At 31.4% G+C, this 24569-nt stretch overlaps 1 protein-coding gene across 2 annotated transcripts in view; it reads left to right on the top strand.

Moving 5' to 3' along the window:
• Positions 1 to 3363: 3363 nt before the first annotated feature.
• Positions 3364 to 24569, top strand: part of LOC134724920 (FMRFamide receptor-like) — a 77824-nt gene continuing 56618 nt past the window's right edge. Inside the window, exon 1 of one of the 2 annotated variants that reach the window (XM_063588282.1) lies at positions 3364 to 3663. The gene's annotated coding sequence lies outside the window, so the exon portion shown is untranslated. Of the gene's footprint in view, positions 3664 to 17764; positions 18055 to 24569 lie in introns of those variants that run through there. The other variant, XM_063588285.1, reaches the window with a different exon arrangement.

Below are 24569 nucleotides of genomic sequence, written 5' to 3' on the forward strand. Positions count from 1 at the left end.
GTCAACACCGAAGTGTTGACTACTGGGCTGGTGATACCCTCGGGGACGAAACGTCCACCAGCAGTGGCATCGACCCAGTGGTGTAAGTAGTTATCAAAGGTACCAGAATTATAGTTTAGTACGCCAGACGCGCGTTTCGTCTACATAAGACTCATCATCAAAATATTTATTAAGCCAAACAAGTAAAAAGTTGCCCAAACATTTTATGAATCTTTTGTAGACAAAACGCGCGTCTGGAGTAAATAGCAAATTTAATATTGGTATCTATGATGAGTTTATTTACAACCACTGGGTCGATGCCACTGCTGATGGAGTTTTAAAAACTCCCCAAGAGTATCACCAGCCCAGTAGTCTGTAATATGCTGACATGAGTATTATTGATATTGTCATATCTATAAATTAACAGTTTACAAAACTTTTGAATCTTTTAAATATTGATTTTCTTCTTCATGAATAGATTACTTTAGCTGTATTTGGCAAAAGGTTTAGGAATTTTGGACCTTAAGGCTATTCAAATTTGTACTTTATTTTGCCTTTTTAACTTTTTTGGATTTGAGCGTAACTTAATAATCTATTGTAGACGAAACGCAAAAATCTAATTTTGGTATCTATGATGAGTTTTTAGGTTTTATCTACGATAGTAGAGAGGCATTATGTTTTCTGGTCTGTGCCTCCGTTTGTTTTTTCGTCCGTTCGTTCGTTCGTCCGTGCGTCCGTTCGTCCCGCTTCAGGTTTAAGATTTTGGTCAAGGTAGTTTGAGATGAAGTTTAAATCCAACCAACTTGAAACTTAGTACACATGTTCCCCATGATATGATCTTTTTAATGTTAATGCCAAATTAAAGTATTGACCCCAATTTTACGTACCAGTGAACAAAGAAAAATATAGTGCGAAGCTCAGGTCAAAGTTTTGGTTAAAGTTTTTGGTCAATGTAGATTTGTTGAAGTTGAAGTCCAATCAGCTTGAACTTAGTACACATGTTCCCTATGATATGATCTGTTTAATTTGAATGCCAAATTAAAGAATTGAATCCAATTTCATGGTCCACTGAACATGTAAAATGATAGTGCCAGTGAGGCATGCGTGTACTATGGACACATTCTTGTTTGTCTATGATCCTGTTTCATAAGATATACAAAGAAAATGTGTCATGCGCATCTGAAATTTAATCACATAAAGTATGAAATTACCAAGGAGATAACCACAAGTTAAAGAATGACATCCAATAGCATATTAAGATTGAGAACCTATGTTTATATAGATATAAGAAGATATAGTATAAGTGTAAATTAAAAAAAATCTCCATCCAAGTCACAATTTGTTAAAAGAAAACCGTTAAAGGTCAACTTACGGTCTGCAACATGGAGCCATGGAACAGTAAGCTATAAAGGGTCCAAACAACGACTAGTGAAAAACCATTGAAAAAGGAAAAATAACGGTCTAATCTATTATATAAAAAACAAGAAACTAGAAACACTTATGAACCACATCAACAAACGACAACCACTCAACAACAGGTTCCAGACTTTGAACAGGTGCAAACAAATGGTAATTACTGTTTAGATACCAAAGCAGATGGAATATAATAAGTCGAGGGCTTCATCTATCGAAACACTTATTCGTCTTTGCTACCAATGTATTTTATTTTGCCAGTTTATGTACGTATACTTAATTAAACCTAAGAGTGTGGTCAATTTATTTTGTCTAGTTGGCGTCGGATTTACATTTTGAGATCCCTAAACTTATAAATCTATATTCCAAATTTCGTAATCACGAATGCACCAGAACAGTTCTTTTGAACAAACATACAGTGTGGAATGAAATTGTAAAAAAGCAATATTTACGATTCATGAAAATAGTTTTTTGGGGAAATTATAGAGGAATCATGTTCAAATGTGTAATGTGAAGGATTGTAAAATAACAGATAACATTTAGTGCCAAATAAAACTGACTGCAAAAAAGTCAGTGAAAGCAGATTGGTGTTTAATCTCAGAATATTTTGTCAAGCATTTTAGGATGGGATAGGTAAGAATCGTGTTTTAGAATTATATATTAATGTAGCTGTTAGTACTACAAACAGGCAAAGTATTGAAGTATTGAATGTAGTAATAACAGGTTGTTTGTCTATGATGGATATAACTAAATACCACATATGATGTAACGCATATCAAAAAATTCCATGGTATTATTAGCTAATGTTTATCAGAAAATTGTTGCTATATTCTACTGAATTAAATACTAGTATAATGATATGAATAATAATCTAGAAACTTCAAACATAGATAAAAGAAGATGCGATATGCATGCCACACGTATGTAATTGAAAAAGGGAAAAAATCAATGTTTAACATTTTTAATAAACCAAACTTTTATAGATTTTTAAACTAAACTAAAAGTAAAAATATTGAACTCCGAGGAAAATTCAAAACGAATAGTCCCTAATCAAATAGCAAAATCAAAAGCTCAGGGACATCAAACGAATGGGAAACAACTGTCATATTCCTGACTTGGTGGAAGCATGTTGTTATGTAGAACATGATGGATTAAACCTGGTTTTAAAGCTAGCAAAACCTCTCACGTGTATAACAGTCGCATGAAGTGTCATTATATTTACAACGATGTGTGAACAAAACAAACTGACACAATAGGTAAAAATGTCACAAATAGGGGAACAACAGCAACATGAACCCCATCAAAATTTTTGAGATGTCATAATCATGAAGGTGCTCCGGAAGAGTATACAGATTCTGCACCACATGTGGCAACCTAACGCACTGTACCAATGAATTATTGTGTCAAATAAAAACAGTTGGACTTGTCTTTTGTCTTTTTGAAGTCTTATTCTGCAGAAAATATGTGAGTTGAAATATACGACTATGATCGCGATTATTTCAGATCAATTATGATTTAAGATGCATAACTATGCGATGATTGATAACTTAATACTAGTATACAAATACCCAAAATGCAGGTTATCCATATATCGTTAGTGGTTGTCAAATATAACACCTTGAAATATAGTTCTTTAACCTTCAACTGTTTTATGATGCAGGTACTAAGGGAAGTCAGAGTACTATTGCAGAACCTGTCACTATAAAGATTTAGTTTAATTTATTATTTATAATTTTTCAATTATTGTATAGTTGATAAATAATCTAATGTTGTATGAAGTACGTAACTTCATAAATCTGACAGCTTTTATGTTCAAATATCCATCGATTTCCAACACTCATTCATTGTATAAATGCATTTTTGAAATGAGATAAAAATATTCTGAAACAACCAATCAAAAATACCGTGTATGTCAAATTAACATGATGAATAGTAGAAATAGTCAAACATACTAAACGGCTTCATCATTACAACACACAAACTTCGACACGCAATATTTTATATTAACATAGCTGATTTTCATATTATATAGCTGATCAAAAGAAAGTTATATTAGTTTTTGTGGTGAAGTGTAAAATTACTGTAAACTGTAACTAACCATGTAAAATTGTATCATTGGTATAAATAAACGTAAGTGCAGTAGTCCTTGGACAAACGTAGTATCACTGTGAAATACGTATTCAAATGGGACATTTTAATTGTGTTTTAAAAACAATGGATATTTACGATTCTCCTTTTTGAAGAATTTAAATTTGCAACGATAAAAATAAGGTAAGATTTTTTCTGCAATTGTTTTTAATGTTTTACATATTTAAATTGATTTTTAATACAGAGTTCCTTGTAGCTGACACTTTTTTATATAATGTATCATGATTACTGCGCTATGATAAAAATGGCGTGCGTGCCCACCCATTCTGAGCGCTGGTATTGTCCCAACAATGTCAGTAAAATATGAAACTGTCATAAAATATACCTGCATTGAAAGGGTTCTCATACCGTTATTGATAATCACTCGACCATAAATATATGTCAGGAAAACAACGATTTGATAAAGATCATATCTATGTTTCAAGTGTTAGTATTTCTCGTAGGACTTCATGAATTGACTTAATGGCAACTATGTGATCGCTGTAACACTGATATATGAATTGATATACAAAACAATGTTATCAATTAATTATTTAATGTCTATAAAATTATGGACAATAATTGCTTTCTACTCTGTATTGTCATTGATTTAAATGTATGCAAGTAACGGGGGGGGGGAATCATATATTTTGCTGTTTCTGCACACAAAGTCAGGAACCATTTAAATCCGGATCCATACCCTCATATATTTATTTGAGTCATTTTGTTTTAAAACTCATTTTTGAAACGATAGCAATTTGTTTAAGACAACAACGTTTCCAGTTGTTCTTATACGAAAATATAGATTGAAACAGGCATTTACAAAAAGATCAGATATATGTAGAATAAAACTAATACCTCACCGTAGTTAGAGGCTTGCGGTAGATAATTCACGATCATAATAAGAAAGTCCAGGGCGTAAAATTGAATATTTCAAATCATCTTTGAAGTATATTAAGTCAGTTAAGAATTAATTATTTTTATATTGAGTTGTGGCTATAAAAACAATTGCAGATTTAGAAGGGATAGCAATCAAAGTAAAAGAGATACATTATAAAGACACCATACCTAAAATCTAAGAGTGCTTAAATTGGCACCATGAGGAGAGCGAGAAAAAAAAACTTTGATAGCGATTAAGATATTTTGTAGGAAACCACATCTTATTTGAACCCTGTTTGCTTTTTATATGATTAAATGTGAGGTCGTCTATAATGTGTGTTACATTGTACATCTACATGTAACGTAACAATATTTGTCAAAGCTTACGTTAAAAATAGCCAGTAACCACACACATTTTAATATCTCGTTTATTTTATAATAATTGTTGAGTTCAGTAATTAAATATTCTAGGCTAATTGATCGTAGGTATAAAATGCTGATAAACAACTAGTAATCTTAGTCAAGAAAATAACTAGAATAAACAATTTGATAGATGCCTGTTTACATTGTACATGTACTTTATCACTCTGCATTGCAGACATTGGTTTGAATCAGGTTTTTATATATATTTATATATTTCTTAGAAACACTTCAAACGGTTAAATTATAGCGATATGTTGATGTGCAGTATTGGTTTTACTAATTGTTTGAAGGCCGTACGATGACCTAGAGTTTTAAACCTCTATGGCATGGGCTCTCTGGTAGAAAGCTGTCTCATTGGAAATGATACCACATCTTCCTAAGTTTCTAATTATCTTTGGATTACAATTCTACACTTACAGTTCTGTGAATTCAACAAGGTACTCATAGATTCGGCCGAGTCCTCCTTTTTAAGTTCTTTACGGAGAAAATTGGAGGTATTTTCCTTTTTTCAGTTTGTTTGCAAAGTCTAGTTATAGGACATGGAAGTATCGACTAGGAACAAAAACAATTAAAATTAAGTACATGTATACAGTTAATTCGGTAACTCCGTGAATCGATTTGCATCAAAACAAAAACTCGACCTCAATCTCACTATTTACATATCAAAGCCACTATTGGCTCTCTATCTTCAGGCATACTTATAACATAATCTGGTTAACTCTTAGGAGTACGAACAGATAGAACGACGGACATGAACGGGACATACACAAGATCATAGATATTGAATATAGAGAAAGTGTCGAGGAGCACTTTAGTCAAAATTGTTGTTTCTGTTTGTGTTATCTGAGGAACCACAATGGGATATCTATAATATATTGCTTTTTTGTAGAAGTGTCGGACAACATATCAATCATATGATTTTCTTTCCCCCTGACACAGGTATCCATCATTAATGCATTTATCTTTTCAAAATACTTTTGTTATTGATTTGAACAGTCGTTTTTAAAAGTTTACGTATATCTTTTTGACTCAACAACTGTTTTTATGATTTTGTCCGATGTAATAGCGTAGATCGTAGTGATATGAAGTTGATTTAACGTATCATACTATTTATTACTAAAAGTCACTTTAAGACGAATGCGCTTTCCAATGTCATACGGCGATCATAGTAACTAGGCACTGATAGAATATTAATATACATATATTTAAACTGGTAATGTAATGGGTTCTGGACTGGATCATGACTTGTTGATGAGGCAGTTATAGCCATACGAGTCGGGTTCAAGGATGTTTTATCCAATAACCTCTGAATGATGAATATTAATGCAAGGTCATTTAGATGTGGTATCGTTTTATCTATACCATTAAATATATTTCTGTTCCTTCATGGACAACTATAGACTTTAAGTAGTTTTCAATCTGGCTTGTCAAATCTATACCGACTGTTTGTGTTGCAAGACGGGCGTCATGATATTTCAAGTTATGTTTATTACACATGCAATATAGAAAAAAAACAAATATTGAGAGTAGGCGATGATGTGTTTTTTTAAAATTATTTTTCAGTACTGTAAATCGTGATTTTAGACATACAACATGTGTATTACATCTGTCGTCTTCAGGTTTTTGTTATATGTTTATTAAAAATTTCAAAATCATTATGATTATTTTAAAGTATTTATTTTTATCACACACAATTATCTTTCTTTTTCAGCAAATTAACATTGAATTAATGTCTCCGAAATTGTTTTCATTGAAAATTTTACCAATTATACGGTTATGAAATATAAGGTCAACTGACGCTGTTTTACTGGTATCACTAAATCGCACCAATTTACCAACTGTAATTTGAGTTAGAAACAATCTTTAAGTTAGAATAAAATGTGGGGACAATTCTTAATCTTAAAAGTTCTGATGTGATGATAAAGTTAGTAAACACTAATTATACACAATTATAGTGTCTTTGTATAATAGTAAATCCATATTATCCTATCTTAATATGGTTATAATAGCGTTTGCAATTTTAAATGTTATTTGTTATTTCTTATCAAGTGTTTTCTAATTTTGAGGAATTCTCTTGTAGGCGACGCGTGGATAACATATTTCTGTATGAGATCTGGGATCACCCTGGTTTTTGATAAAGGTTCGTGTTGCTCAGACTTTTGTTTTCCATGATTAGTTTGGTATACTGTTGTTTGTCCTTTGTTCATTTTATTTGTGTTGGCATCGATTGAGAGCTTGCTAAATTGTTTAGTTGGGTTTTGTTTCTTTTTTGTGTAGTTTGACTTGTGTATCATTAACATACTATTCGATATCTCATTTTATTCAAATTAAGAATAGAAATGCAGTTCAGTTTTATTTCTTTGAATTCATTTCGTCATATCTTAATACGGTAATGATTAGCTGTCGCAAATGTCAGTTTTCAAACCAAGTCGGTGGTTCTCTCAGGCCTCCCTCAGCCAATACAAAAGTTGCCACAAGGAAATAGCACAATAGTTCAACAGTGTACTTATCAACCAATCATCCACCCGGTTGTAAATGACGTTGGATAACTAAAAACAAATCTTTATTTTTTAGATCTCCGTAATTTGGCCTCTTGTATATATTTTAGAATTGTTCCATTGGCAATCATACCAAACTCTTATTTGTATATGGCCAATAGAAAATAACTGAAACATTGAAATTGCAAAGCATTGTATTGATTTATCAGTTATTATTCCTTTTTCAATTCAAATCTTAAAATATTTGACATTTCAAAATTTGAGTATATTACCTAATCTGATCCTGTACTTACTGTTTCTTTCTGTTTACTTACTTTCGATCTATGTGTATAGGAAGAAGTGGTATGAGTGCCAATGACACAACTCTCCATCCCAGTAATAATTTATAAAAGTAAATTTAACCATTATAGGTCAAGGTCCGGCTTTCAACACGGAGCATTGGCTCACACCGAACAGCAAGCTATAATGAGCCCCAAAAAAACTTCTGTAAAACCATTCAAACGGAAAAAACAACAGTCTAATCTATATAAAAATGAGAAACGAGAAGTACTTATGAACAACATAAACAGACGACAACCACTGAACACCATATTCCAGACTTAGGACAGGTACAAACAATATACCATACTACAATAGTTGGCACAATATTCAGCTTGAAAAAAGTTCGACGCGTAAACCACTTCATTCAGGGGTTTTTATAGAGAGATATTTTCATTCTGACGAATCCTTTAAAATTAAAGATATCTTTCTTTCAAAATAAATTGCTAACATCTTTAATGTTTAAATTTGATGATAACCTCTCAGCACTTGTATCTTATTTTGTACACGCACTACAGCAAAATTAGAAATCAAAATTAAATCACTTTCATTGTATGTGCACTATCAATCGGAAGGAATTCATCTTCAATCTTATCTCTCTATTATGCAATTTATTTACTGATTTAATGAATTCTGTTATCTTTGAACTGCATGTACAGTATAGCAGACCTGTTTATAAGATCATCTATTATTTCTTTTATTTGCAAAGTTTCTATTTACGAACAATCTTAATGATACCTTACAACATTATTCACACGTAACATGATCAAAGCAAACTTAACTATTTTCAATAGTTGAATTGAAGATGTTGATCATAGTGCCAATATAAACACTATTATAAAAGTTACAAGAACCCAAACAAACATGTGTAATTGATTCCACAGGTACACAATGAAACACAGAAGAAGGAAGATTTTCCATTTTTAAATGATTTAGATCACAAGGAAATTCAAATGATATCGATGCACCTGGCCTTATTTTACTTCCTTTTGGAGTTTCCCGCATTGTCGTAAATACATGAAGTTTCAGCGATATTTGAATGGAGACGCAACAACAAATATTTCTTAGAAAAATACAATGGACTCCATTATTTATTATCGTCAGATTAAATTTAACTCAAAATCGAGGCTTTTAGAGTTGACGTTGTTATCAAATTGTAAACCGTTTTTTTTTTTCCTTTTCTTGTATTCTGTTCCGTTGTGTTTTTTAAAAACACTTTAACCGATGAACCTATCTTTACATGACATGTCGATAGTTTGTGTTTTGCAAAACTGAAATTTTGTTTTAAGCGCAAACTCTTAAATACGCCATTCGATCATGAGTTTGATTGATAATTCCACAGAAGAAAGCAACATTCCATGCTTATTTAGGACGAGTACAAAAACTGTCAAATTTCAAATTATTACAAAAAGTACATTCATGAAGGCTATGCAAGGCACGAAGGGTGTAAATTTGAACTGCAACTGAAACATTTTGTTGTGTTGGATAAGAACATAGAATTCTTCTTTGCTACAGGCCGAGTGCAGACCATTCATAGAGTTGTTAAAAGGGTTCTTTAACGTGCAAGCCTTGAAAAATTGATTCCCCTACACGGAATATTTGACTTCATGTCCCCGTTCCGACATAATGTTTTTTTTTCAAAATTACATTTTCACTTTTGCCGTTACAAATGATCATTGAGCAAGACTTCGTAGTAGCTATATCTTGTAACAAAACTATCTACTAGATATCTCACAAATATATTGGTTTATCTTTATCCTAAATGAAACCCTGTCGGGCACAATTAATTTAATCTCCTTTTGTACATGTCAGTTTCCTGTCTGAGGGTATTGACCGTTCTATGATAATTCGCCAATCTTTTGATCTTCTATTATAATCAATAAGTAAAAATGTATACAGTATTTAGGAAATTATTAAGTTTGAAGATCGTTTACCGCAATATCCTGTACATCAATTAATAGTGGCTTACACGTGGAATTTTTGAATGAATCTTTAAAGTATTTAAAAATAACATAGTCATAGAAGTATTTTCATCGCAATTTCATCGCAATTTCAATAGTTTAGTTGAAAAAATAAATCATTCAAAACTAAATACTAAATACTTTTTTTATATATATACAGGACATTTTCAGATAAACGATAGAAAATTCATTTTATATTACCAGAAATCTTTTCAATATACACACATCAATATGCAGAAATATTCAATGTTAAACTGCAACTTCGTTGTAGTTGTACTCGGCGTAAAACTGGGTAATCCGGGCTCTGTAGAACCTCGGTAGAACCTCGCCCTTCCCCTGATTCTCAGCCTCATACAAAAAGTTCATATTTTCCTGACATTGACCTAATATTGTATATGTAACCAACTTCTTTTCTTCCTTAAATCCCTGTAACTTTCTTTTTAAGTTTCCTTATTATATTGAATGCTAGTTATAATTTGAGACGAGTTACTCCCCTTTCTTGAAAAGAGCACGGATTTGCTGCTCAGTATTTTCCCGTTTCCGATTGAGGACGACAATCTCCCATGCAGAGTTATCGATCCTTTCTAAGGACCATTTCAGGTCTTTTTCATACTTCAAGGAAAGCGAAGTTAAAATTTATTGCATATATCGAAGCAATTAACTTTTTATTTTGACATTCTAAATTTCGCTCTTCTTTGTAGCGTGTAAGGGTTACACACATAGAAGGGGAATAACTCGTTTCAATTACTAATGTATTGTCAAATTAAGGCTTTCAGAAATAACTTCGAAGGTATATGAAAAAGAAATTTTACAAATTCGAGTAGTGTTAAAATACAATTATGAAGTTTTAACCGATAGCGTGACATTACTTTCAGTATTCATTTAATAAATACAAATTGAATGATAAATACATTCATAATTCTGTATCCAAATGTCGTAAATAATGCATGATTTAACAATTCATTTTACATTATTCAATGTCACTTCAAAATAATAGAATGTAAGGAACTAAATTGTTATTCAGAACAATAAACCAAATCAATTCAATTTCATCTTTTAAATAACGAAAATAACTTTCAAATAGTTTCGTAGTAATTATTTGCTTGTATAAACTGAGAATAACATGTAGAAAAAAAATAACATTCTTCGGTATCTTAAACATTTTAATTGGACGTCTGGTTGTGTTATAAACTATAAAACTCTGATATTTCAAAAATTTAATTAAGTATGCATTAACAATGTATGTATTGAAGCAAATATTTGATAATCTAATTAAATTAATTTTTTTAATTTTTTTTTACAGTCTTTATATATTACTATAATTATAATTGCGTAGGATAGACACCTCTGTTAAACATGTATCTATTCAAAGTCTGTAACTGTCTGAAAATTGAGTTGGTATAAGAAACCTATGACACACAATAAAATTCTCGTATTTAAATGTTCTAAATATCAATTAAATATATAAAAAGAAGATGTGGTATGATTGCCAATGAGACAACTGTCCACAAGAGACCAAAATGACCCGGACATTAACAACTATAGGTAACCGTACGGCCTTCAACAATGAGCAAATCCCATACCGCATAATCAGCTATAAAAGGCACCGATATGACAATGTAAAACAATTCAAACGAGAAAACTAACGGCCTTATTTATATACAAAAATGAACGAAAAACAAATATTTAACACATAAACAAACGACAACCACTGAATTACAGGCTCATGACTTGGGACAGGCACATACATAAATGATGTGGCGGGGTTAAACATGTAAGTTGGATCCCAACCCTCCCGCTAACCTGGGACAGTGGAATAACAGTACAACATAAGAACGAACTATACAAATCAGTTGGACAAAAATACAAATGAACATTGGTCGGTACTTGTACATCCCGACAACAAAAATACACTAGGAACAGATCAGAGAGTACTTGCAGTTATCTGATAGCTAGTTAAAAGCCACTAACAACTAATAAAAAAAATCATGCATGATTTTTTTATTAGTTGTTAGTGGCTTTGAACTAAACGCCTAATATAGGTGCATGTATACCGTACGCTTGCATAAGGTCATTTCTTTACGACGCAAATATTATATGAATATCTGAAATAAATGATTTAAATCTATTGTTCAATCTTTCGCTAAGCATCATGGTTGTCGTGATTCTTAACAAGCTGTTACAATATCATTTCCAAGTACCAACCTTTTAGTTAGTGTGAGCGAATGATACGACAAAATGTATCATCCTTTATCTAGCGTAATATCTCATATGTTACAAATCAAATATGAAATTGAAAACTTAATCTTTATTTACGCTTCTCAAATAACTGATTTAATGTTGATTTATTATAAACAAACATATTACATAACCGCTATTTGCAAATGTTTTTTTAATTACGTGTTACCCTTTCTAAATAAAGATTATTTTTTTAGTTTTCTGTTGCTCAATCTTTTCTTTTATGTGGCTCAATCTTTAATGTTTTGTTGCTCAATCTTAAGTTTTCTGTGGCTCAATCTTTAGTTTTCTGTAGCTCAATCTTCAGTTTTCTATGCCTCAATCTTTAGTTTTCTGTGGCTCAATCTTTAGTTTTCTGTGGCTCAATCTTTAGTTTTCTGTAGCTCAATCTTTAGTTTTCTGTGGCTCAATCTTTAGTTTTCTGTGGCTCAATCTTTAGTTTTCTGTGGCTCAATCTTTAGTTTTCTGTAGCTCAATCTTTAGTTTTCTGTGGCTCAATCTTTAGTTTTCTGTGGCTCAATCTTTAGTTTTCTGTGGCTCAATCTTTAGTTTTCTGTGGCTCAATCTTTAGTTTTCTGTGGCTCAATCTTTAATTTTCTGTGGCTCAATCTTTAGTTTTCTGTGGCTCAATCTTTAGTTTTCTGTGGCTCAATCTTTAGTTTTCTGTGGCTCAATCTTTAGTTTTATGTGGCTCAATCTTTAGTTTTCTGTGGCTCAATCTTTAGTTTTCTGTAGTTTAATCTTTAGTTTTATGTTGCTCAATCTTTAGTTTCCTTGGCTTAATCTTGAGTTTTATGTGGCTTAATTTTAGTTTTTTGTGGCTCAATCGTTAGTTTGATGTGTAACATGTTGTACATCATTTTGTCAACTTTTATTTTCTTTAGTTATACTTCATTAAACTTTGAATTTCGATCATCCTCTCTATTTCGGAAGGTCACGAGTTCGACCCAAGGCCGGGGAAACCAAAGACTTAAACATTTCCTAGCTAAACTCCTCAGACAGGTCTATACTAGGAGTCGAGATTTTGTGTCAAGATAAGACGACATGTCTTACTTTCGACATACCGTGTCGGTCTTATACGAAACAGGATTCAAATTCACATCACATAAATGTATTCTCATCAAGATGTGCAGGTAATATTTGCCACTGGAAGTTAAACACTTATCCAACATGCTCATTATTATTCACTTTAAATTCAAAGCGAGGTAAAAGGAAAACAAGCATCGTTCAAATACAAAGATAACATGTGTGATATGATTGTCAATAAGAAAACTCTCCACCATAGAGTGACATAGAAGTTAACAATATTAGACCGTGGTACGGCATTCAACAATAAGCAAAATACATAACACATCGTCAGCTATAAAAGGCCCGGAAATGACGAAACGTAAAATAATTCAAACAAGAAAACTACTGGCCTGATGACCAAAACAATGAACAAAAAACAAATATGATTTACAGTAACAAACGTCCTTGTTTCTGCGTTTTCCTTTGTGAGGTGTTTCCAATTCGAATATAAGGAAAAAACTTTGTTATTTTTCGTACATTGAAGCATAAACATAATTCATATGCATCAAACCACTTAAGTTTGGAATGTAAGGAATATACTCTGTTAATTATTCGTACATTAAAATATAAACAGCATTTAGGGTTGATGCATGTAAGCTAAAAACAACTTAAGTTAACAACTAATTAAAGGTTTCAAATTGTTCCGAATGTATGGATTTTTCCGCATGTCCTATGATAAATTAGAACTACGATTGAATATCTTAACTTAATTGGTTTTATCAGCCCAGATCAGCCCAGATCAGCCCAGATCTCTACATATCTGTTTTTATTAAACTGTCTTGTTCTCTCTTTAATCTTTAAACCCTTACATTATGGACAAGTATATTATTAGTTACATCGTGTGTTAAGGACCTTATATGATATATACGGGTCTAACCCCATATATAATTTACTTACCCCGTATATAGCATATTAGGTCACAAGCACACTATGTAACGAATCTATCTTACCGACTTTCTTTATTTTTCTGAATTAAAACTAGAGTTGTCTTTCAACACTTTTAAACAAACAAACAGTGTCAAAGTCGTAAATCCACTACTAACGGTGTATTGAATTAAGCTCCGCCTCCCTACTAACCTAATATTGAATATACACGGTCTTCACGTGGACGCTTTAACCAATCATATTCATAGAAATGTATAGAAGGTCAGATTAATTTGTATACAAGAACAAATCAGGAATCTGATGTACAGTAGTTGTCGTTTGTTTATGTAATATATACGTGTTTCTCGTTTCTCGTTTTGTTTATATAGATTAGACCGTTGGTTTTCCCGTTTGAATGGTTTTACACTAGTAATTTTGGGGCCCTTTATAGCTTGTTGTTCGGTGTGAGCCAAGGCTCCGTGTTGAAGGCCGTACTTTAACCTATAATGGTTTAATTTTTAAATTGTTATTTGGATGGAGAGTTGTCTCATTGGCACTCACACCACATCTTCCTATATCTAAGAACAAATGTAAATTACAGGCGCGTTTGCAGCATCACATGTTTAACACCAAAATGTATACGTGTTGAAAATATAATTGTTAAAATTAATGCATAACAAAGATAATCGCATGGTGTGTTATTATCTTGTTATCGAGTTTATATATATATAAAATTTCAGTTGAAACTTTCCTTGAAACAAAGCAATTATTATACTTCATCAATTGAATTGTGGCTTCATTTCCATTGGAAAATATGTGATGCATGTTCTTGACGATTTAAAATATAGTTTGTCAATATTTGACCGACAAAATTAATTCTTTTGTATTTCCATATCTCCGTAAAACATTATTTATTTGCTATTTTGTATTAATTTTTTGTTACTTTTAAAATATAAATGAATAATGTCATCCAATTATACTGTTATACATATATACTATAACATGTGACCTTCATGTAGTACAGTGACTTATTCCGAGTTGAACTAGATAAAGGGCAAAAACTCAAAAGGCAATTTTAACAATTATTTCTGTGTAATTGGTGGTAATTTTATAAGATCTAAAGAGAAAAATACCATAACGTGTCATAAACGTTTGTTTTAATTCATTCAAGTGGTTCAAACTCTATAGTCATGAAGGTTACTTTGAATATTCAGTCAAACTTTTCTATATTGTTTTATTAACAAATTAACAAATAATCGAAAATAATGACTGAATAAAAAATTAAAACATAGAAAACGTGACTACCACAACAGAAAATCTGTGCGTTTAATAATTCCAAGGTAAAAAATGACTGTTGCATGTTTCGTAAAAAAACAGATAAAAGATTGCTGGTAGTCATTATAAAGCAATGAAAACTACAATGCAGCTGAACTATGAAGCAGACGTTTAGTACAAAGTGTCAAAATAAGATTAAAAAAAAAAATGTCGCGATAGTAGTCTAGTGTGAGCCAAGGCTCCGTGTTGAAGGCCGTACTTTAACCTATAATGGTTTAATTTTTAAATTGTTATTTGGATGGAGAGTTGTCTCATTGGCACTCACACCACATCTTTCTATATCTAGCATTAACATGTTAACACAGAGAATATGCACGGAAAACAATGAGCATGTTATTAACCTCGTGTAATTCCCACGCCATCAGTATTTTGCGAAGACTGGAATAACAGCCAATTAGGAGATTTCTACATATTATACTAACTGCATATCAATTGTATGGCAGATGCAATTGCTGTGTTAATAAATATACATAATTGTTGCTAAACTGCCATTATTTTATTAATTGATTTATGTTCACTTAAGCAGCAGTGGCAAATATTTCATGCATTTTCAATACGAGAAATATTCACATCAATAGGAAGGTTTTTAAATGTAGGTCGTCCGGCCGTGATGAAGGCTTTCAAATTTGGGTTGTCATTTGAAAAAGATGATACAATACATAGGGAAAGGAATTTTGCCTTAAACTGGTAGTCTACCAACTAACATGTATAAGTGCGTTCTTGAAGTGTTCTTTAACGTTTCTAGAATATGGCGAAATCCTTGCATTGGATTCAACTTTCAAATCAGACTAGGCTGCGTACTAATTCTTTACGTTATGCAAAACAGATACCTCACGTTAGCAAGTTTTTGTTTGCCGATAGAAGTACATGATTTACCATTCTGTATATGGTCTTTTCGGCAAATTGGTATTCATGAAGAACAATCGAAATGATGAGATCTTTTTCTAACCCACATGCCTACTAGATTGAATCATAGAAAATGTATTGAAAGATTGAAAAGAATATTTTATTTACATTCTTCTTTTTATTCTTTTTTTTAATCTAAACTCCCTAGTCGGGAAATTAAAAACAAAGGTGTGTGTATACTACTATTTGCTTTCCATTCTATTCAGGATGATTGCAAATGCGTCATTGATCCTTCAAATTTATAAAAATGAAAAAGACGAAAAATAAAATAAAGACACGCATTCAATTTTTGTGGAATACCTTTTTGTTAGATTTGTAAAAATCAATTTTAACTGCGTAGATTACCAAATAATTCATTGCTCCTTTTTACATTTATAAAAGCTTTACTACTACCGCAGATACAATGAAAGAATAGAACACTACAAGTTATATAATGAATTTTTTTTTTACTGTTTTTATTGCATAATAAAAAGCTAATTTACCAACCATCATTAAACACTTTCAAATGATTATTACACAATTGTATATCTGTATGAGTTTGAACTTATATCAAAGCTAAAGATATAAACGAATAAAATAAATAGATGTATGTAATGATGATACAAATAAACAACTGTATGTGGTTAACCAATATAAACACGTGTATACTTTCATTTAAGAGCCAAAATATAAAGATAATAACACATAATTATTTTAAGAAAAGAATGAAGAAATCGGATTTATTGTTAATAGACAGAAAGCATATCATTGATATCCTTGTGCAGTATAACTGGGCAAAAAATCAAGGAATCCACTTAAAAAAGGATATTCCGTTTTATGAAAATGTAACCATATTAGAACATTCATGTACAAATCTTTCAAATATCTATTTAGAATTATATTCAATTCAAGAGGCTATCAAAAACCCGAAGGACTTTCCTAAATTATAAAGAACAAAGAAACAGAACTTCGAAAAAGCGTTGAAGTTTGTCTCTTACGATTTATGTATTACCCGCTTTGGTATCTAACTTTACTCAGAATGTCACCTCAGGGAATAGGACACAGCGTAAAATTGAAAGATCAGACGACTTTTCTGGTATCGAAAGATCTAAGATTGCGAAAAACACGTCTCATGTGAGTTTCAAAACAGACACATAGTATCGGTCAATCAAAACGTGTTGGTGACACAGTGCAGTTTTGTTTGATCATTCTGTGCTGTGACTACTTTCAATTCCCGCGAGAGTGCTTACATCTCAAAACTGTCACGTGACGCAGATGTTAGATGTGTTCAATCAGCCTCTAATTCAAATTTGATCACATGCAGCTTGTATGAGATTATGATCCTACATTAAGATTTGTCCTTTTTTACATCTTTGCTGCAAATTTTGATTTAATCAAATAAGCCAATGAACAAATTGTCAACTCACAAATTGCTTTTGACAAATAAAAAGAATGAGTTATAGAACAAACATAGTTTAAAATTGATATAATATGTAAAAACCAAATGTACAAATCTCTTAAGGTTACAACGTTCTCATGAAAAACATATCTATTTGACCTATGGTTGTACATGTATATAGGAAAAAACAGCTACTAACATATTACATAGCATCAACATATAATAAGTAATTTTGTTTGAAAAATGCAGTTGTAAATACATCAACTACACTTAAAGATAATTGAAATTATCATGGTTCAATTTTCAAAAATAAAGATGTCGGTTTTAATTGCCCGGATGAACATTTTCAAATAAAATGTGGTGTATATCTAATGAATGTTAACCACCATATCGTTAACTTGATTCATTAAATTCATGTTAAAGTTAACGTTACATCAAATAAAGCAAGTGTAATATGCGAACAATTTTACACGAGCAGTCTTATTTTAATAAGAAATAGGAATTCCTAATTGATTAACAACAGAAGGTATATGAGCAGGAGCACCATCATGTTTTGATGTGTTCTGTGATAAATATTTAACAACGACACATGCTGAATGTTGCTGTTTATGGATTTAAGTGATTTAACATAGCATTTTGTAATTACTAGTAAAACGAACATATAAAGGTAAGTCATTTCCAGCACTCATTTTGTTATTTTCCTTTACCAATGCAAATTATGATAATTAAAGGCTAAATGGTATCACCAGCCCAGTATAAGTAGTCAACACATCTGTGTCGACATGAGTTATCATTGATATACGGTCCTAGTTATAAGTTTATTGTTAACAAAGCTTAGAATTATTCTATATGGTAAGAATTTGACGCGTAAGGAATAGATTACCTTTGCTGTATTTTGCAAAGCCAATGCTCTTCAATTTTAAACTTTTATCTTTTTTTTTATTCGAGCGTCTTTGACTAGTCTTCTGTAGACGGAACGCGTGTCTTGTGTAGAAACTTTCAAGCCTAGTATTCATGATGAGTTTATTAGTATGCATTATTGTACAAAGGATTAAACAACAAGAGTCTTATAATAAAAACAGGACAAAAAGTTCTCCCAAAGAGTAAACATATATATTTAAACTAATGACACTCTCAAGTTGTTAACGTACATTCTGAACATTTGCTCTCTTTTCCTGGTAGCTATAAAACCAGATTTAACTTATAATTGTGTTCCTTCACCAAAGCATGAATATGGCAGTTGTTAACAAATAATTAGTTTCTGTATATGTTGGCCTTTGGTTTTATAGCAGTTCAGTGTTTCTGTTTTTCCGTTCTTTTTTATGTGTTTCCCTCTGTTTTGGTTTATGACGCGGATTTGTTTTCGCTTAATCGATTTAAGACAATTGAACAGCGGTATACTACTGATGCCTTTATTTATCAACCCTTGTCATAGCCTATATTCCAAAGTCTACATTTCAATACTAAGGAGGAACCAAGAATATAAGGATCGAATCAATGAATATCATTTATATAAGTAATGATGACCTCTCGACCTCACGATAACGTGTGAACAGTCAAGTGTATCGTTGAAGGCTTTTCACTTTATCACATCGCAACGGTCAGTATCAGTACGTTTCAAATTTCAAATCCACTGTTGCTAGACTGTTAGTTCCCGTCGTCGGATCGTAGCATCAGCTAAGTAGTCAGTGATCCGGCGCTGAAATGAATTTTATCATAATTTTCTGATGATGAAATTGTTGAGAAATAAAGGAAATACTTGTAAACTAAGACCAGTACTATGAAAAATTGACTTAAGTTAGATAAAGTTGTTTATTCTTTTTGAGTGCTTAATTTTTATCTCCTCAAGTCTTCATGTATTTATCCATCCTTGACATGTAAATGTCTTGTTTAGAGCGTTCCGGATGAAGGAGGATGAAGGAAAAAGTTGAGGACGCATGATAATACAAAGTGTTATTTTCAATCAATGGTGAATGACCTGAAGGTTTTTCAGCAAATGAATAAAGTTATATCTAAATTGAATCATTGCTCTTTATTTGATTCAGAGGTTCGGAGGATTGTAAAGGATGCAAACTTGACATTCAAGATTATATTATCTTTTGTGTTTGATACTGACATGTGTAGTACCTTTGAAGGACCAATTACTCAAATCGTCTTCTAATCTGTTTTCAACGTGCTTTTTATTCTGTCTTCCGACATATCGATATACTGATGTACACTAGTTAAGTTCGAGTTCATTATTTGTCTTATTTATCTTCGTTTGTAATCAACTTAACTTTTATTAAAACACATTGTAAACAAATAAATCAAATTATCAGACAAAGTTTGCGATAGGTACAATGTATCATGCTTCTTTCCAATTAGTTAATTGCTTCATTGAAAAGACAGTGTGCCTTCACACTGTAAAGACAAAGTTAATTACACCGTGAAAGTACTATAATTCCACAATTACACTTATAACTTATTGCAGTTACGTGTTTCTGATTTGTAATTATTCAATTGTCTTTATTACAGTAATTACTTTGTTATAATAATAATTGCTTTCGCCTTTAGATTTATTTTTGTGCTGGTAATGTTGTAATTCAGAAGTGAATTATATAATTATTATTTATTAATACTGGTACTGTAGAATTAAGGTAATTTAGACGTATCAACACCGCCAGCAATGTGAGGGATCTATGTACTATTGATAATTGGGTTTATTCGCCAGTTTGTTTGTCTATTCGAATTGTATATCCTGAACTTTTCCCAAAACATTGACTGTATTTTCTTGAAACTTTCAAAAGAATTTGTTTTTTATACAGTAGCACTACACAAGCCCTGTTTTTCTCTCAACTCGCTCTGGTGCTCGATTATTTAGGAACTTTCATTTTAAATCAGTGTTTCAACAAAGTGCAAAGTGTTCCAGTTAACGCCAACTTCTAAATGCGGGATTTCCTAGCTGCGTTGAAAAGGCGTTGATGGGCTTATGTTGTTGTCTGCTCTTTGTTCCGGTTGTTGTCCCTTTAACATCTTTCCAGTTTGTATTCCCTATTATAATATATGCAAGCATGAGTAAATGTGGCTCAATAATTTTTACCATCAAACCTGCATTGAGACTCAAATTACGTTATTGTCAGTACCATTAACGGAAAAATAAAATTTCAAAATTAGATCATCCAATTGACTTGTAGATCTTATGTGTGGTACAGTTACTGTTAAATATTAGTTTGTCGATATCGTAGATGTATGTGTTTTATAAACATTATGAGGACCTTATTATGCTATATAATAATAAAAAGGAAGTTTACAATAATTAAATATCAGGTATCATACTTCCTTGTCTAATAGATGTCTTGATTGTATTAGATACAATTTCCCATTACCGTAGCATACTTCTTATCTAATTCATTGCTTGATTGTTTTAGATACTGTTCGTAGACGTATCATGTAGACATTTTTCGGAATGTTTTATTTTCATAGCAGTTAATTGCATTGTTGCATAATCTATTATCATTTATCTACATGCTGCTGATATACTAATTTTCAGTGATGTGTGGTTTTTTTTGGTAACGATAATGGTGGATTCCTGCTCTGCAATATTTTTTGAAGTTGATGTATTTGTGATTTAACCAATAAATTTCTTAATCATGATTTATCATGTTATGCAATTTTGCTTTGCTCTAGTTGTTGGACCAGGTCAAGAGCCGATTTTATTCCGCCACTACCTCAACCCAGAAACTAATAAAAATCTTGTTGATATACAAGCATATTATATTAAAAATGTTAAAAGTAAAATGCCTGTCCCATGTCAGGAATATGACAGTTATTTTTCATTTAATCAATTGGTTGATAAGATCTGCGTTTGATTTTGGCAGTTTTTATGGACCTCCATCTTTGAATATACTTTGGAGTTCTGATTTTTGTTAATACTTTTTTCATTATCCTACAAATGTTTTAAGCATTTGAAGGGCAGGGGACTGAACCTCACGCTCTTCAAATTCGTATTTTGTCCAATGATCTTCAATCGTGACAAGTCGTTGGATACTGATTCGTTTCTCACTAGAAAATACAAATTGTTTTTAGGGACTTTCCGTTTTGAATTTTCCTCGGAGTTCAGTATTTTTGTGATTTTACCTTTTGTCTGAAACAATAGTTACATTTTACGGTCGGATTCCAGTTCTTCTTGTACCAAATAGATTATTGTGAAAATAAATACTGCAACATTTGCTAGAGCTGTTTGTTATATGCATAACAAATGTTTTGCACGTATTATCTCTGTTGTAATAATTACTGGTTCTCGTTGTGTTAGAAGTACATCCAAAAATAGCATACTGAAAACGAAACGCGAAATTTAAATATCTAACCATGTGTTTTAGTAATTTACCGCCTTTGTGTATTGCATAATTAAGAAAGTCGTTCCGTACATGCACACGCTGTCGTACAAATTGCCTTTCTTTGTAGGTCACTGTGCCTTGTAAAACAATTCGGATCTTTGTAAATCATACCATGTTATTAGTAAAGCTCTGATTTATTTAACATAACCATTTCTACACATTATCATTACGGATCGGAATATTTCCCCAATGGAATTTCAAATAATAATAAATAAATAAAGTGCTGTCACATTTAATGAGTATCAGAGAGAGAGAGATGCCGAGCTGGTATTGCTGCCATTTCATTTACAGCCAATTATAATTTTACAGCACCTGCTTGTGTGTTCAATGCCCTTTTCATTAAAAAAATTTCTACACACTTCTTACGGTTCATCCTTTTATGATTATAAGACCGAAGATATCAAAAGAACGGCATACAATAAAAGATATAAGTAGAAGAAAAATAGACGACACCATGGCCAAAACGAAAAACAACGAACATAAAAAAATATAGTCTAAAAAACCCTACAAGAAACCGTCGGTAAACACATTTATTCTACTGTTGGCTCGAGCTCACTACACAGCCAATTTTGGTAAGGTACTATGTCTGCACCAAAAATCTGCAGTACTGTAAATCTACTTTTTTCATATTCAGTTCTATTTTGTTACTCTAAAATTAATTTATTGTAATATTTAGGTACCTGTTTTTTTACAGTACTTGATTTGTACTTGAAAATTAAAGTGCTACATAGTTTTGTTTACAACGTTACATTTTCAGCATTTTGATAGTATGTCTATTTCAAATCTCTTAAAATTATGATTTTTCACATGGAATATTGTGATCGCTTTTGGTATTATTTCTGTACCAAAATTTTGATTACAAATCAAGTACTGTAAAATACAGGTACGTAAATAGTACAATAATTTTAAAGTAAAGAAATAGTACTTCATATCAAAATTAAATTTTCAGTACTACAGACTTAAGTACAAAAATAGTACCTCTGCAAAATTGGCTGTGTACAATGAAATATTCAGCGAGTTGTATTCATAGATATTTTAATTGAGGATACAAAGGACGGACTTATGACAAGGACAGCTAGAACATCTTGACCCTGTGTCTCTATAACCGTCAATCAAATTATGATAACGTAGCATCCTCTATCAAGGAAATCATGATAGGGAATGCAAACTCTGGAATATAGTATAAACTTGAGATATATACTCTGTATATGAAAACGCTGCTGAATTTGTTGAAACGAAAAATGAATAGTTGACTATTACCGATCTGCCACCATTACTTATAATTTGCAGTAACGTTTAGTGTTAAAACAAATCACAAAAACACGGCGAGGAAAATTCAAAATGGGAAATAAAATGGCAAAATCAATTGATTAAACACATCAAACGAATGGACTACAACTGCCATATTCTTGATTTGATCTTTATTGTCAATTTCTAGACTCAATATTCAATATCTGGATGTATACAATTTTTAAGGTATTATTTTATTGTCTATTGTAGTGGATCTATAACCTGCTGGTCTTTCCGTCTCAACGGGTAACATCAGCTAAGTTGTCGATTCTATGATACTGATTTATTACATATTGTTTTTGAAATTGTCCGTTTTCACGTCGATAGGTTTCCACTTCCATCAGATAAAGTTGACCTCAGATGGATTTGACTATTAAGTTTAGGTGGTCTGTTTTAATTTGAGCATACAGTTCCTTACTTGTTTTTGTTCATTCGTACTTAATATTTGGCTTTGTGTGGACCCGACGAATATAAACTTGAAAAGAGCAGGAGACAAATTACAATGCATTTTTTTTTAGACAACGGATAGGTTACTATAATCTTTGTTTAGATATTCTGTACAGAATGTTTTATATAAAGGATTGAATAATACTTTAACACAACTTTTTACCTTATTATTATAGGAAATAATGTAGAATTATTTAAACTTAATAATTTTTGGAACTCTATTTCTACAATAAAGATTGGCGTAATTGATTCATAAAGTGACGAATCAAAGCATTATTAAAAACAGAAACGATTTACAAAACAAACGTTTAAAGATGTTCAGTGAAAACATTTCGACATGTTAAAAAGTTGGTTAAGTAGGATGTTTTTTTATAACAGTTTCAATTGGCGAGTTAGGGTACACAATAACATATGCGTGACAATCTCTTCCTTGTTGCCTCGTATTTCAAAACAGTTACACTGACAGATGTTACTTACATGTATTGATTGTATTTAATGGTTCCTAGTATTATACAGTATTGCATTTAAAAATATTACTTGGGTACTTTTAAACGTAAAAGTTGACGGTTTCATACATTGTATACGTGCATACATATATATAAATATATATAACTTATGATGGTTTTTTTTAAATTTTATTATAGATAAATGTGTTACTCTCAACTATTATTTATCTTATATTATCTATACTATTAAATTCTTGAACATGTCACATGTATATTTATTTAAAATAGTTCAGATGTTAATTTGATTCAATTTTTCCTGCAGCAAGTTTGAAAAAATAATGCTGTCTTATCCAAGCTGTTGTCAATAATGTGTTATGCCAATGTATTCAAACCATTAAGATTAATTAATGTAATATTAGTGAATATCTATAATGTTATACATCCCTATTATAGACGAGTCAGATTCAAATGATATACATGTATATATAAAATTTAAATCGATACACATATGGGTTTTTTATGATATATACATGTATATATAAAGTCGATCCGATACATATCAAATGTATTAGAGTGAGTTGCTTCTCCTTTAAGAGATTTGTGAAATTTGAACATAGGTAACT

Source organism: Mytilus trossulus, chromosome 7, assembly GCF_036588685.1.
Source record: "Mytilus trossulus isolate FHL-02 chromosome 7, PNRI_Mtr1.1.1.hap1, whole genome shotgun sequence".
Lineage (NCBI taxonomy): Eukaryota > Metazoa > Mollusca > Bivalvia > Mytilida > Mytilidae > Mytilus > Mytilus trossulus.